This window comes from Diabrotica virgifera, chromosome 9 (assembly GCF_917563875.1).
Source record: "Diabrotica virgifera virgifera chromosome 9, PGI_DIABVI_V3a".
Classification (NCBI taxonomy): Eukaryota; Metazoa; Arthropoda; class Insecta; order Coleoptera; family Chrysomelidae; genus Diabrotica; species Diabrotica virgifera.
Window position 1 is genome coordinate 138671565 of NC_065451.1, and position 15810 is coordinate 138687374.

Below are 15810 nucleotides of genomic sequence, written 5' to 3' on the forward strand. Positions count from 1 at the left end.
AAATAACTCAATATATGTAATTATCAAGCAAGCAAGCAATTTGATTCAACCCGACCTGTGGGATGTGTCCACCCTATCGAAAAAGTACATTCGGGTGTAACAATTCATTGGAGCGAGGTGTTTTGACCCGAGTATGAACAGGGATCACCCCACCTCGCTCCAATGCCCCAGGCCATCCCTTTCCCCCCCATAGCACGCTGATGCGCGATGGGGGCACAACTATCGTAGCCAAGTGCTCTTCACAATGGAATCCTGGGTAATAAGATTCCATGTGGTACCCTAATCGAATGCAAAAAACTAGGCCAGCGTGAAGCGCTCTGTGCCTTTATCTTCTTACTTACTTATCCGCGGAAACTAAAATTGCTTGCTTGGGCCCCAAGTCATTGTACCGAGCCCCATTGAGCTCTGTCCAATGACTTGTTGCTCGAGTTTTTTTTGAGTGTTTTTTGGTTTTTTATATTTTTTTGGGGGCTTACGCCTTTTTTGTATTTTATATATTTTTTTGGGGGCTTACGCCCTTCTGTAATTTTCTATTACTGTCTTACCTTGAGGTGATCGTGGTATTGAACCTACGTGTGTTACGTTATCTTCGGCACTTGTTGTTTTCGAGCTACGAACCGTTCACTGTTTTCACTATTTTTCCCATTTCACAATATTTGCTGTTTTGGACGTTTGTGCTTCCATCGGTGGAACGCATCGTACCCTAGCATCTCTCGCAGTATGTGACTTGGGTGGTGCTCCAGTTCCGCGAATTTGACCCTTGCCTTGTCTGTCATCATTTCGGTGACTCTCACCTGTTGAAGTTCTCTGAACAGGAATCTTTCTGCTACGTATCTTGGGACTCTGGCTGCTTCTCTTAAGCTGCTGTTATGGACCGCTTGTATCTTCTTTTTGTGGGTGTTACATACTTGGCCCCATGCGAGAGATGCGTATGTTAATACCGGTAATATTATGCTGTTTATTAATCTTAACCTTGTTTTTAGTCTTAGTTTACTTTTTCTGCCTGTGAGTCCTCTTAATGTTGCTCTCGCTATGTTGGCCTTCTGGACTGTGGCTTCTACATGTTTTTGGAAGGTTAATCCTTTGTCCATGATGACACCTAGGTATTTAGCTTCATTTTTCCACTCGATGGGGGTGTTCTGCACTGTCAGCTGTTCTTCTGGCTGTTGTCTTCCCTTCTTGTATAGTACCGCTTGCGTCTTTTCTGAGTTGATGGCTATCTTCCATTTTATACTCCATTCCTCGATGTCTTCTAACGCTGTTTGCAGGTTGGTCACTGCTATTTCTACATTTCTGTGTTTGGCCGCTATCGCTGTATCATCGGCGTAGAGGCTCATTAGGGTCCCTGGTGTTCTAGGTACGTCAGCGGTGTATATTGTGTACAGCAGAGGTGACAGGACCGCTCCCTGTGGCACTCCAGCTTCCGGGCTCCCGAGCTCGGACAAGACTTGTCCTATCCGAACCCTGAAACTCCGGTCGCCCAAGTACGAAGAGATCAGTCTCGTCATCGCCCCGCTGTACCCATATCCTCGCATTTTATAAATGAGCCCCTTATGCCATACTCTGTCGAAAGCTTTGCTTACGTCCAGGAATGCCGCTCCAGTGTACTGCTTATCATTGAAACCAGCTGCTATGTACTCAGTTAGTCTGAGTACTTGTAGCTCACTGGAGTGCTCTGCTCTGAATCCAAATTGAGCTTCAGGGATTATCTGTAATCTATTTGTTTCCGCTTGCAGTCTGCTGAGGATGATTCTTTCCACTATCTTGCTGATAGCTGGGAGTAAGCTGATTGGCCTGTAGTTCTGCGGGAACGTGTGGTTTTTGCCAGGTTTTGGGATCATGATGACATGGGCCTCTTTCCATCTGTTTGGGAATCTTTTATATCTGAGTATAGCGTTCACTATGTTTGTAAAATACACTATAGCTTTTCTGGGAAGGTATTTCAGAGCTCTATTTGATATTTGGTCTAGACCAGGCGCTTTTCTCGGAGAACTGTTTCTTATATGTTCGTTAATTTCTTCCGGTGATGTTGGGGGAATAATGTCTTCCGGATCGTCTGGTACCTCTTCTTGCTCTTCTACTTCTTCCAAGAAGTCATCGTCTTCGTCTACATGGAAGTTTAGCCTGCATTCATTTTCGAGTGTGGACCTCATCGCCTCAGCTTTTTCTTCTATGGAGTATACTATGCCGTTTACTCCGTGTAATGGGGGGATGGGTTTTCTATCGCTTTTTAGCATTTTCTGAAGCTTCCAGACGTTTTTCATGTTTGAGTCTGTTTCTTCCATCTCTTGTACGTAGTTTTCCCATTTTTTGCTGCGGTGTAGTCGAAGAGCCGTCTTCACCTCTCTATTTAGTGTATTTGCCCAGGTTTTGTCTACTCTGTTTCTCGTTCTTCTGGCTATTTGCTTCGCTCTGTTCTTTTCCCTTATAAGATCTTTTATTTCTTGTGTTATGTCTTTGAACCTTCCCGTGTGGATCTCGACTTCTTCTTCCGTTGTGCTGTTTCTGATTGCTTCTTGTATGATGTTTTCTAATTCTAGGACTTTTTCTTCTATTTGTTCTGGGTCGGTTAGAATTGGTACTATATTTATTCTTTCACTAACTAGTCTTTTGTAATTTGTCCACTTTATTTTCTTTTTAGTTCTCTTCGGTTTGTTTGTTTCTTCCCATGTTCCTATTTCTAGTAGAATGGGGTTGTGATCTGTGGTTCCTTCATTTAGTGTGATTAATTCTGTTTGGAGTCCTAGGTTTTTAGCAACAACGATGTCTATGTGGGTGGGAAGTCCATTTCCTGGGAAGTGTGTTGGATCTTCTGGGCCCATTGCCACTGTATCTTCGTTGTTTTCTATGTAACTGTTTAATAATCTTCCGTTTCGGTTCGTAGCTCTATCATTCCAGTTGGGGGATCTTGCATTAAGGTCTCCTATTATTATTGATGGTTCTGGGATGTTTAGGAACGCCTCTAGATCTTCGTCCATTAATGGGTCTTGCGGTCTTACGTAGGCTGATGTTATTCTGACTGCGCCTTGCCTCATTTTCACTTCTACCGTTGTTGCCTCCATGTTTACTAGTGGTGGAGTCGTGAATCTTGTGTGTTTAATTCTCTTCTTGACTAGTATGGCCGTTCCTCCTGATCTTCTTGTGTGGTCGTTCCTGTAAACATCGTACCCAGGAAACTTTAGGTTGAAGTTGTTAGTGAGCTTGGTTTCCTGTATTGCTACGATGTCCATCTCGTATCTATTGACGAGTTCATCTAGGATGTTTTGGTTGGTTGAAATACCGCCTGGATTCCAGGAACCTATCCTCAAGTATCCCCTTTCTGTCACCATTACTTCTGTGCCTCCCTGGTGCCCAATATCACCTCTCTGACTACCCTAGTCACTATTCTGACTATGTAGTCTTCGTCTGGGATCGCTGTGGTGTTTTGCGCGTTTTGTGTGGCCTGGGCGTAGGAAACCCCGGCTGCTTGTGGTCGTCTTTGTTGTTGTGCTTGTTGGTGTTGTAGCCTCCTTGGCGGTGGTCTTCCCCATATTGGGCACCTAGGGCATCCTCTGTAGCTGGCTGGATGGCTGCCTTTGCAGTTTGCGCAAGTTGCTTTGACATCTCTGACACGTTTGCACTCTTTTGTTTGGTGGTCTTCACCGCACTTAACACACTTTGGGTCTTTGTGGCAAGCGTTTTGGGCGTGATGGAAGCCCTGGCAGTTAAAGCACTGCGTTGGTCCGTTTGCCTTTCGTAGGTCCTCTACCACGACCTTCATATGGCACAGGTTGGTTATCCGCTTTGCACCCTCAACGTCTTCGTGGTCCAGAGTCAGGACGAACATCGGAAGCTGTCTCTTGGGACCGGCTCTGGTGGACATGTTTTTCGCCGAATGGCAGACAATGTTATATTGTGCTGCCATTTCGTCTTTTATTGTCTCTTCTGTGGTGTTCGTTGGTAACCCTCTTAAAACCACTCTGGGTTTTCTATCCTCGTCTAACGGGAAGGCTATCCATTGTAGCCTTTTGGTTTTGTCTTTTGCGTCGTATGCTTTTGCATAGTCTTCCACTATCCTGACCATGCTTCTGTAATCTTCGGGGCTTTTTGCTTGAATGAGGGTTTCCCTACCGCTCCTGGAGATTTTGTTTATCGTGATTATTTTTTTCTTTTGGGCGATGCTGAGGATGGCCCCTGTCTCGCTCACGCTCTGTAATTTTATTACAGGCGGTTTTCGGTGATGTGTTACCTGTTGTTCAGGCAACACAGCGGTGTCTTCGTCTTCGTTTGTTTCCATCCGACTTTCTGACTCTGAGACACTGGGACGTCTCGGGGCAGGCGTGTCGCCACCTGCGCTCGTAGCTGGATGGATTGGGGAAACTGATCCTTGGGGCAGGTTGGGGGTGTCTTGCATCTGGGGAGACTTTGCCCTCATAGCGTTGCCTGCTTGGAGTTCCCATGCCGTCGCCTCTTCCTTTGAAATCGGTGATTTCAGCGCTGGGAAATCTTCTTTGTTTTTTGGTTTAGCTTCGTTTCGGATATTTTTTAATCTCTCTTCAGCAGTTGGTTTTTGCTTTTTATCTTCAGGGCTTGGCTGTGGCTTCTTCACTTCAGAGGCTGGCTGTGGCTTCGGTTTAATCTGCTGTAGCTGTTGTTGCATCTGTTCCATGAGTTTTCTTGTTTCTTTCTGTTCTGTCAACAGGTCGTCCAATCGGTTTGTCATCTTCCGGAGTTCAGCTCTTAGTCGCTCGTTTTCTTCTTCTTTCTTTGCCATTTGTTCTTCGGCATTTAGAAACCTGGCCCTCATCGTTTCTATTATTTCTTCTAGGATTGCTACTTTGTCTCTCGGTTCATCTTCGCTCTCGGATTTTGATGTCCGTGCTCTTTTGGTCGTACCTCTGCCTGCCTCATCGGGAACTTCTTCCTCCATGGCCTCTACTTCCGAGCTTTCCTTTTCTTTCTTGTCGCTCTCTTTCTTTTTCTCCTCTTTCTTTTTTTTTGACTTTTCCTTCTTTATCTCGCTCTTGGGGAGTTTAAAACCATCGGTTTTTGCGTTCTCGTCCACGGACGAGTATCCATCATTTTCTTCCGAACTTAATCTCTGAAACACGTTTGAACCCACTTTACGTGTGTCCTCATAAGTTGGCGGGGTAGGCGCCATGGAACGGGGGGGGTGATCGAGATCTAGCTCGATTCATCTGGGGTTTGGGGACGGATTTATCTAATTTTGATGAAGCCTTTTTGTCTGCCGACTGGCCCGATACCACGTCGGCTTCAGGGTTGGCTCCCTGCACAAAGGCGCGGTTGTTCACGTACTCAGACAGAACTGAGTACGGGATCCTCTTGCTGTTCTCGTTCTACTGACCTAGGGGCCGGGGCTGCCCGATGTAGATTCCAAAGAACTACACCTTGCAGTGTCGATACCCTTACGGAGGCACAGTAGAAATCCCGTGACGGGCTCAAGTAGAGCCCGTCTTGCTTTTTCCGCTAACCGTTGTCTAGCTACGGCGTCTCAGAGAATCCAATAAAATCAAATTCCCTAAGTTTCACCGCATCCAGTCAATCGGCCTTTGCCTCTCCTTCTCGCCTCGGAGAGTGAGTATCGCTCAACTGGTGTTGCGCTTACATCCGCAACTGGACTGAGAAGTCCACAGTCAAGCTACCCCCACCTCGTTCGGCTGCTCTTCGCTGTTGCACCGCTCCGCTGGCACGTCTTTACTGTTCAGCGTCCGACGCTGAACTTTATATGTAATTATTATTTGATAGTTAAAAAATGATTTTAAATAAAATTATTTAAAAGATAAAAAGAAACACACACAATTTTCAGGGTCAACTCCTAATTGCATGAAAATTTTGATTCAGATTCTACCCATCCCCCACTTCAAAGTTAAATTTGTGCCGTTGATTGCTTTTACTTGGAGGGTGAAAAAATATACGTTTAAAATAAGTCCGGAAACAGATCTGACTAAGTTTAAGCAACTTTTGTTCTATAGAGTTTTTTATCTTAGGTACTAGGTTAATTCAGTAGTAGGTACTAGAGTCACTTGCGACTAAAAATATTTACTTTTCAACAAAAAAAAAAAACACGTTTTTCGGCGGTTTTTCGCAAATACTCAAAAAGTAAGTATTTTATCGAAAAAATATTCTTGGAAAAAATGTAGCATATAAAAAAAAACGAAAAAATGGTATATTCTTAGTCTATAGAACCAGTAAAAGTAAATTTATAGCTCATAAAAAAGACGATCTTATCCTTCAAATTCCAAATCAAATATTTTAACGTGATACATAGTACCAAAAAATGAAGCTCTTTTCGGGGAAAACCCATTAAAATTTTTTTAAAGTGTTTACAGAAAGCTTTATTATATTATATAAAAGTTATATACGGGTAGGAAAGACAACGGAACGAATTTTCGAACGTTTAAACAGACGACATCCCAGATTTACCAATTTCTGGACAATTGATCCAAAGGCTGGATTCTAACAACGAAACAGTTGTGGATTTTCAAGTTTTCAATGGGAGTCAGAATGAAAAAACATTAGTGACCTCGAGTATGATGGTTTGGAGAATTTGGCTGGTTATATCTGCCATAAATTGAAGGACTCCAGTATTCAATCCGAAGATGTTTCAACGTACACGTGGGTTGATCATTTGAGTAAGTGTGGTTTATGTAAACCATCAGATACTCTCTTGTCATATATTAAGTAACTGGAGACAATTTTTCCTTCCACATGAATGGCGATTCCATTTTGGTAACTAAAAATTATTTAGAAAACCTTATGTCCAAAAGTGTAACTGTAGACTGTTCTAACAAAGCGAACAAGTTATTTTTTAGGTCTCGGATGTACTTCCGAATTAAAGTGTTTAAAATTAATGTATCCACATATACTAGGATATTTTAATAATTGGATAAGCTTTATAATCATTTATTGAAACCCAAATACAAACTTATATTTTAACAGATAATATTTTAATGGTTGACATTAACCTTGACGGTTGACATCCCGTCTGTCTCAGGGTATGTTCGGTTTAGTAATACATAGTTAAACACCTTCCCCTCAAAGGTCCATTCTATGGGGGGGTTTGATTAGACGACCTGATTTTGAGCTGTTGGTCCTGTAACGTATGATTAATCTGTTTGAATGGGGTAGCTTAATAAATGACTAAAGTTTTACAGAAATAGGCTAGCTGGAAATTGAAGAGACTAAACAGTAGGGCTCAGGGAAGGATCAGGCCGTATTTGCACGCCCTAGTAAGACGGTACCTACTGAAATACTTGAATGATAAAGAAAATAAATTAATATAAGGAGTAATGACAAGAAGAGAACTATTGACCAAGAAGATATTCAGAAGTAGTGTTGAGCGCCAGGGAAGAATTGAATAAATTCTTCTCCACGTGACCTATATTGCTGTACCTAACTAATACTATTAATAGATACTATTAAAATGATAGGATAATAAAACATATAAGTATGTACAACCACATTTAATAAAAAAAATACCTATAAACCCTATATACAATTTTATACACTAGCTAAATATCCGACGTACTATGGTAGTACACTCCTGTCGATAATGCAGGTTTTACAGTATGAAAAAACTAATATATGTAATGAATTTATTCTACTAAGGAAGTGATTTGATCTAAATATGCATGTACAAACTAATTATTACTGTAGAATACAAGATTGGCTGACAATCCCGTATCTGATCGGAAGTGACAACCTGACAATATCTGGTGAATGGAATAGATATTATTGAGTAGGAAATAAACCCTTCGATAGTGTGCACAGTATCGTCCCAGATAGTTTACAATCCTGAGATTATTTTAAATACCTGATACAATCATGAAAATGAAATATAAAATTCGTTGACAAAAAAAAAATTATTGAATATTATAAAGATAATAGGGTTTAAGAAGGTGAATTTATATTATTATTAAGGTTATGTATTTGAGTTATTAAAAAAAATTGAAAATTGAAAACTATTATTTAAAAGGATTGAAAATTCAAATTTTATTATAAAAACCTGGCGTTTCTACAAAAGTAGGCCTGTGGCTTCTCCAAAATCCTGGTGAGGTTGATGATGAGAGAGCCAGGTACGTATCCTCCGATCTTCCCAATCCTCGGGAGGTAAGGAACAGCAACACAGAGTATTGACGAGGAGGTACTTGCTAGTGTCGATAGAACTTAGTGTCTATTCCAGAAACGAGAAAAAAAAACATCCAAAACTCTTCCAATCCAAACCCAAAATAATACCAAAATGATTGTTTATTCCATAAATAAATGAAGCATCCAAATGTGACTTAAATTTTGTTATAGTCTCCCTCCAGTGGCTAAAAGAACAGAAAACCTTCTATTAGCTGGTTTTCCTTAAGTATCTAAGAAACAGGGCCTCTATAAAAAGGTGTTTCACCTTATCAGAACTTGACAGAGAAAAAACTACGGAAAAAGTGAGGTTTGATGTATATGTTTTCATTGACCTTGATTCTTCTTGACTGGAAAAAGCCTTTTTAAACGAATATAAGGAAGTATTTGGACAAAAAAAATGTGGATCTTGTAATCAAAGATTACTATATGGAGTTAAATACATGATAGAATGAAAATTATCATTGATTTTCAATTTATTTGAGAGTGAAAATGTAGTTCTAAGAATATTTTTTCCTGTGAGTGTATATTAGAAGTATTGAAAAAGTGATAATTAAAGAATAGCAATGCTTTTCATATGATCTAAATATGGTATTAAAAATAATTTAGATGGTTATTTTTTCTTAGCATGAAAAAGAAATGGCAAACCATAGTTAAGTGATATTTTTTTTCATACATACCCATTGTTTTCTTCAAAAAATATTGGAACCAAAAACTCTTCACAACCCCAAACAAAAAAATAAAAACTTCCTCCAACGTAAATTAATCTTCTTATAACTTATTTCAACCAAAAGGTAAATTCTTACAATGGCCACCGGAGGACTTCTTGATCGGACAAGAACGAAAATTCAAGTGAAGTGCCAGCCGCTATGGCCGATATGACATACACCCCTGCCGGATATCGTCATTGCCAACTGCTAGACTCTAATCTACCAGATATTACCAACTTTATCGTCTATCAACTGCAACCTCTAATACGAGTGCTTGTAAAGTTGGTTGCATACCTAGTTCCCATCGGAATAACATTTTAGTAACGATAGTAGTAACTCATCGTTACATTCCCCCATTACTTGTAAGAAAAAAAAATTGATCCTATGATCAATCTTTTTTTTTATTATGCATATACATATATATACTCATATAGATACTCCATACAAGTATCCACAGAGAAAAAATCACACGCTGTGGGATCCAACACAGGCGTGACCAAACCAAATTTCTAAAATATAATACGAACCTACGAATACTTCACTACTCTAAACTAACCTACCGTAGGACATCGTCCAAACTCTGATATATATCCTAAAGACCAAGTTGTGTTCAAGTTGATTCAGTAGATTTCTATAAAACCCCAAATTATAGTCAACAAGAACACCATAACAACAATATTCGAATAGAAAACTCAATATAACCTATACGACGACTAACTTACACTTACAGCTGACTCGATCGATCATACCTAACCGCAAATTATGAGTCATGTAAATGGAGTTGTCTTAATGCCCGATATATCTCATATGGTACCAACATACATACTTAAGGTTTATTATAACCCTTTACTAAATTCCATAATTTAGAAAAATTCTATTCTCAAAAAAGTCAAGTGGGACGAGTAGTACAAAATTGTTCTATCGATGGACAACAGATTTAAATAGAGCATATCCAAAGTGAACAATCAGTAGAAATCTCGTAGCCAGTTCCAAAAAGCTAAAACATAGACCATAGTATAAACCAAAATAAATATAAGAGTTATGTATGGACAAGAAAAGAAATTATTGTAGCAAGCCTTTTATCCTAAATTGATCCGACTGTGGACAATAGATTTATATGGAAGCATATCCAAGGTGGAACAATCAGGCAGATTTAATTAGCAACGCTACAACCTAACACTCAATGTGCTAATAATGATTACATATTGGGTAATATGACCCTCACTCAACTGATCATCAGATTTGTATCAGATGCAACGGGAGGTCTACCTAATTAAATGGTAGACATAACAGAAGTTAGCTTACTCTGGGATTCTCTAACTATAGCTATAGCTACAACAAATTTATGGGAATAGCCAGAAAAAGCTAACCAATATTTCGGAATCATCTCTCATGAAATACTTCAAGAAGTCACATATTATTAACTCTTATAAATAAATCCAATTAAGTAAATACTAGAGAACAAGTAAATCAATTTCTAAAGAAACTGCAGATTAAGGAAATGTTCCCTAGTCACGCACAGACAACAGGACGTTGATCCTGACTCTAATTCACATACAAACAAAAATAATGAGTTTTCAGGAAAGCTGATGCTCGAACACAATAATCCCTTGGTGTAGGCAAAAGCTACCATATTTCCATAGGACTGATATCCAAGAAGTTACCATTATTATCAGAACAATAAATTGATAAAACTAAAGGAGAGTAAGTATACAATAGACAGACAAGTTTAAGACTAAGTCTCTATAGAATGATCATAAACTGAACATGGAATAAGAATGCCTAGTGCATGATTAAAATGATGATTAAACATTCTATCATAAAAATTCAGCATCTGAACTAATTAAGGTATGACCCAGGACTAGGCAACTGTGAGCCAGGAAATCCGTCTCCTATCATGTGCACAGTTGATAAGTAATACAAGTTTCGAACCCACGTATTTGCATAGCCAAGCTAGGCAAACCATTTTCCTAAGAAATATTCAATACGGTACATAACGAAATGGCTTCATAGTCTTTATCATAAATTTTTATCTCAATTAACTTAATTAAATTTTGACCAATGAAGTATAACTTTGGAATCACACTGTATACTCAAATTGCCTTTACCAAAACAAATATCATGATGACTTCTTTAGACCACAATAAGCTAATGTACCAAGGAATCATACTAAGCATTGGAATAACTTTCCAGTAGAAACTACAAAATTAAACACAACACCAGATAAACATAATCTAAACCTATTTTGTAGATACACTAATCTACAAGTGATGACATATATAAGCATAATTACATACAAGGTGTTACAGTTCCATACCAGTTCAATAATAAGCCAAATTAAGCTAAATCTCAATAATAACTAATGACATCTAACATACATAGAATATGGAAAGCTAGAAAAATTACTATAATAGATAAAACATAGAGTACCTATCTGGTGACTAAAATCAAAATCCAATCGTTAACCTATTCATTGAACAATCGAGTATTTCTAAAATTTAGAAAGAGGAATTAACTTGATCAATATTGTTAAGTTAATCTTCTTCTTCTGACGACGAAGATGCTAAGTCGTTGACAGTATTATCTGGTAGTAAGTCCTTTATATGAAATCGACCAAGTTTCCTGTTGGACGAACTATCTTTTAGTTCATATATTAAAGGAGAGATTACTTTACTGACAACACATGGGACATATTTCTGACAAAATTTGGCAGAAATAGCATCACCTTTGCTTGACTTAACAAAATTACGTTTTAATACCCGATCTCCAACAAAGAATCGCAAATCTCTTTTCCTCAAATTGTATTGACTCTGTGACTTAAGGTAAGAAGATTTTAACTTCTTCCTGATGTCTGCAAATATTGGGGGTAAAGTCTGAAGATCATCTAAACGATGGAGTTTCTCAGAGATCTGAGGGAGATTTGTGGAATTGTCCGAAATTAAACCAAAATAATCACCAGACAAAGCAATATTTCTACCAAAATTCAAATAAGCTGGAGAACATTGAGTAACTTCATGGACCGAAGTTCTTATGGCTTGAGCTATTGAGTGAATATACTGGTCCCAAGCTCTGTGATCTGGATAAGTGTATGATCTAAGGGCTGTTACAATACTGCGGTTCACTCGCTCACTATGATTAGCTTGCGGATGGTATGCAGCATTATAAAAGATCTTCTGAACTTTGTATTTAGTTAGAAGGTTTTTAAAAGCCTTAGACACAAATTGAGGACCATTGTCACAAGAAACAATTTGTGGAACACCAAACAACAAAAAGACTTGCTCCTCCAAATATTTCACAATAGCAGGGACAGTGGCATTACGAAGAGGAAAAACTAGTGGAAATTTAGTAAAGTAGTCCACAACCACCAAACAATAGGTATAGCCATTGTAACTACGAGGATATGGTCCAATCAGATCCATGGATATCATCTGCCATGGGAAGTCAATGTTCCTAAAAGTACCCATTAATCCAGCTTGTGGCATAGTACTTGGCTTGCAAGTAGCACAAACTCTACATCTAGAAATATATTTCTTGATATAGTTGCGCATGCCAGGCCAATAATATAATTCTGCTATCCTACTAAATGTTTTATAAGAACCAAAATGACCAGATGTCACATTATCATGAAATGTACGAAGAATTTCATCCCGGTTTGCTGTTGGGACAACAATCTTCCAATCAGACATATTAGACAAAGCTTCCACTGAACTAACGACATGCTTATAAAGAATATTATTCTCTACTTTAAAATCAGGGTACTGATCAGGTGCTTGAGTAACCTTTTCTAACATTTTTTGATACCATGTATCCGGAACTAAAGTGGATAAGTCAAGAAGATTGACATCAAACGTTCGAGACAAAGCATCGGCTACTACAACACCATTTGCCTTACGATGGACGATATTATAATCAAAGGCTGACAACTTACAAATCCATCGAGACAAACGTTGGGATGGGTTACGCATAGAATGCATCCAGAGTAAAGAACTATGATCAGTAATAAGGGTACACTTACGACCTTCCAAATAGTAACGGAAAGCCTCCAAGCCGTGAATAATAGCAAGGAGTTCACGCTCGGTAGTGGAATAATTTTTCTGGGCCTTATTGAGCTTCTTACTAGTATATGCTATGGGGTGTTCAGAACCATCTTTCATCTGAAAGAGTACACCACCTGAGGCGGTATTTGAACAATCAGTCATGAGGTAGAAATGTTCACTGAAATCAGGTGAAGTCATGACCGGAGCACTGGTAAGAGCTTCTTTAATACGATGAAAAGCATCGTCGGCTTCAGGAGTCCAGGTGATAGTCTGGCCCTTTTTCCTATTCTTAAGGAGGTCAGTAAGAGGTGATAATAAAGTAGAATAAGAAGGCACAAATCGACGATAGTATCCACACATGGCCAAGATCCTACGTAGTTGTGTAGTAGTTTTAGGAATGGGGAAGTCCTTAATAGCGGTTACTTTATCAGGGTCTGTTCTCAAACCTTGATGATCAACAACATATCCTAGAAATTTCAAATTAGGACGACAAAAATTACATTTCTCTAAATTAACAGTGAGATTAGCCTCTTTAAGGCGTGAAAATAATTTCTCCAATATTTCAATATGTGAAGAAAAATCAGGAGTAACAACTATGATGTCGTCTAAATAATAGAATACGAATGGTTCGAGTTGGGGACCAATAACCAAGTCCATTAAACGACACATTGTTTGCGGAGCTGAAACTAGACCGAAAGGCATTGTGACAAATTGAAATAACCCTTTACCACTGACAGCGAAAGCAGTATACTTCTTACTCTCTTCGCTTAACGGAATTTGTAAGAAAGCTTTGGATAAATCGATCGAAGAGATATATTTGGCATTCTGAAGTTTGCTCAGAATTATATCTATCCGAGGGATGGGATAAGCATCTCGATTAGTAGTGATACTATTAAGTTTGCGACCATCAAAGCATACTCGGAATGATCCATCCTTCTTCTTTGTCATCCATAACGGCGAACAAAATGACGACGTCGACTTTTCGATAATGTTTAAAGAGAGCATCGAATCAATTTCTTTACTTAAATCTGCTTGCCATGCCTGAGGTATGGGATATTGATATTGTCTGAAAGGAGTTGAAGTGTTCACTTCGATCGTATGAGATATTAAATGTGTACGGCCTAATCTATCTTTGGAAGAGATAGAAGAAAATTTAGAGATAATATTCTCTAACTGGTTTTGTTCTAAGCTAGACAAACTAGAAAACTCACGAATGGCACTTACAGTTGCGACATTAAAGGAAGATATAAACAACGAAAAATCTGAGCAATTTAGTGTACTATTAAATGCATTCAAGAAATCCATGCCAAGAATTATAGAATTTTTAACTGAAGGTATAACATAAAATGTAACCATTTTCCGAATATTGGCAACTACGATTTCTGTGTCAAATTTACCTGTAATTGACTGGATAGCACCATCCGCAGTAGAGACTTGTAAAGAAGAAATAGGCATAACATTAATATCAGTATTTTCTAATAATTTCAGCGAATACGAACCTATTAGAGAAATGTTCGAGCCACTATCTAATAGAGCTAAACAAGATTGTCCTAAAATTTCAATTTCAAGATAAGGTCGGTTATCATTATGTTTCCTAACTAATAACGAATTTATATCAAAATCCAAAATCTCTGATTTATTTTCAAAATTATCTGGTATTAACATAGACATATTATTATTATTTACAAACGTACAACCTGGTATAGAATTTGGAACTGTCTCCTCGTCTTGATTATGCTTATTACTAAAATTCCAGTTTAAGACTGGAGGGGATAATCTACGATCAAGCGAACCGCACGAGTCAACTGAAGTGTTACTAACAATTACTTTTTCCCTGATTTCGGTTTGCGTGCTGGTCTCCGGTTGGAAGTGTTTCTTCCTTCCTGAGAGGTGTTCGAGCTGCTGGCGGGTATTGGACCTGAAGCTTCGTCTACAGCTGCGGTCATGTTCCCTGATGGGGCTGCTGTTTGAGGAACGCTCAGGGTACGAGCCTCTGCATGCTCGTTTCCCGAACACTTAAAACAGTTACGTTTAAGCGTATTTTCTCTACCACAACCGTGGCAGAAAATCCGTGTTTGGGGTCTGGTACAATCCCGAAATGCGTGACCAACAACCTGACAATTCCAGCAAGACAAAGAATAAGTAGTCACAGACACATTCGGTGTATGGGGTCTAGATTGCCAAGAACGATTTCTCGAGGAGTAAGAGTTAAATCCAGCACCAGAATTAGGTGTTGTAGGAGGATGAAAAGACCAGGATAGAGTTTCCTCTAACCGTTTACACTTATCTGTCAGGTCTTCGATAGTGTCTATATCAACAAGTGCCAATTGGGCATGGTAAAAAGGTAGCAAACATTTTAAAATTATCTTAATTTTTGCATTATCTGTTAAAGGAGTATCTAAACGACTACACATACCCAACATAGTGTTAATAAACATAGTCACTGATTCTCCAGGTTTCTGCTTGCGGTTCTTGATCTCGTCTAAGAGATCAGTTTGGAAAGAATAAGGCAGAAAATCGGATTTTAGTTTCTGAGCCAAACCAGTCCAAGTGGTAAAGCTACCACGGTTGTTCATAAACCACGTAAAAGCATGGCCTGTAAATAATTCGGCAGAAGCCGAAAAAAGATCTTCCTCACTCACACCTCTCGAAACACGAAGACATTCTACCCTATCTAAAAATGAAATTACTTGGTCATAATGACCTTCACCAGAAAACGAAACTCCCCACTTATGTACCTGCACAGGCTTGGGATGTAACAAGGAATTAGAGGCTTGAACTGAAGAAACAGGAGTGGACGTGGCTAGAGGATTTACTCGAGAATCGAGTTCACCTTCTAGACTGAGAATCCTAATGGACATAGAGCGTTTGTAAAGTTGTTGCTCCTCATCTGAGCAACATAATAAGTGGACACGACCAGAGATATGAGCAAGACGTGA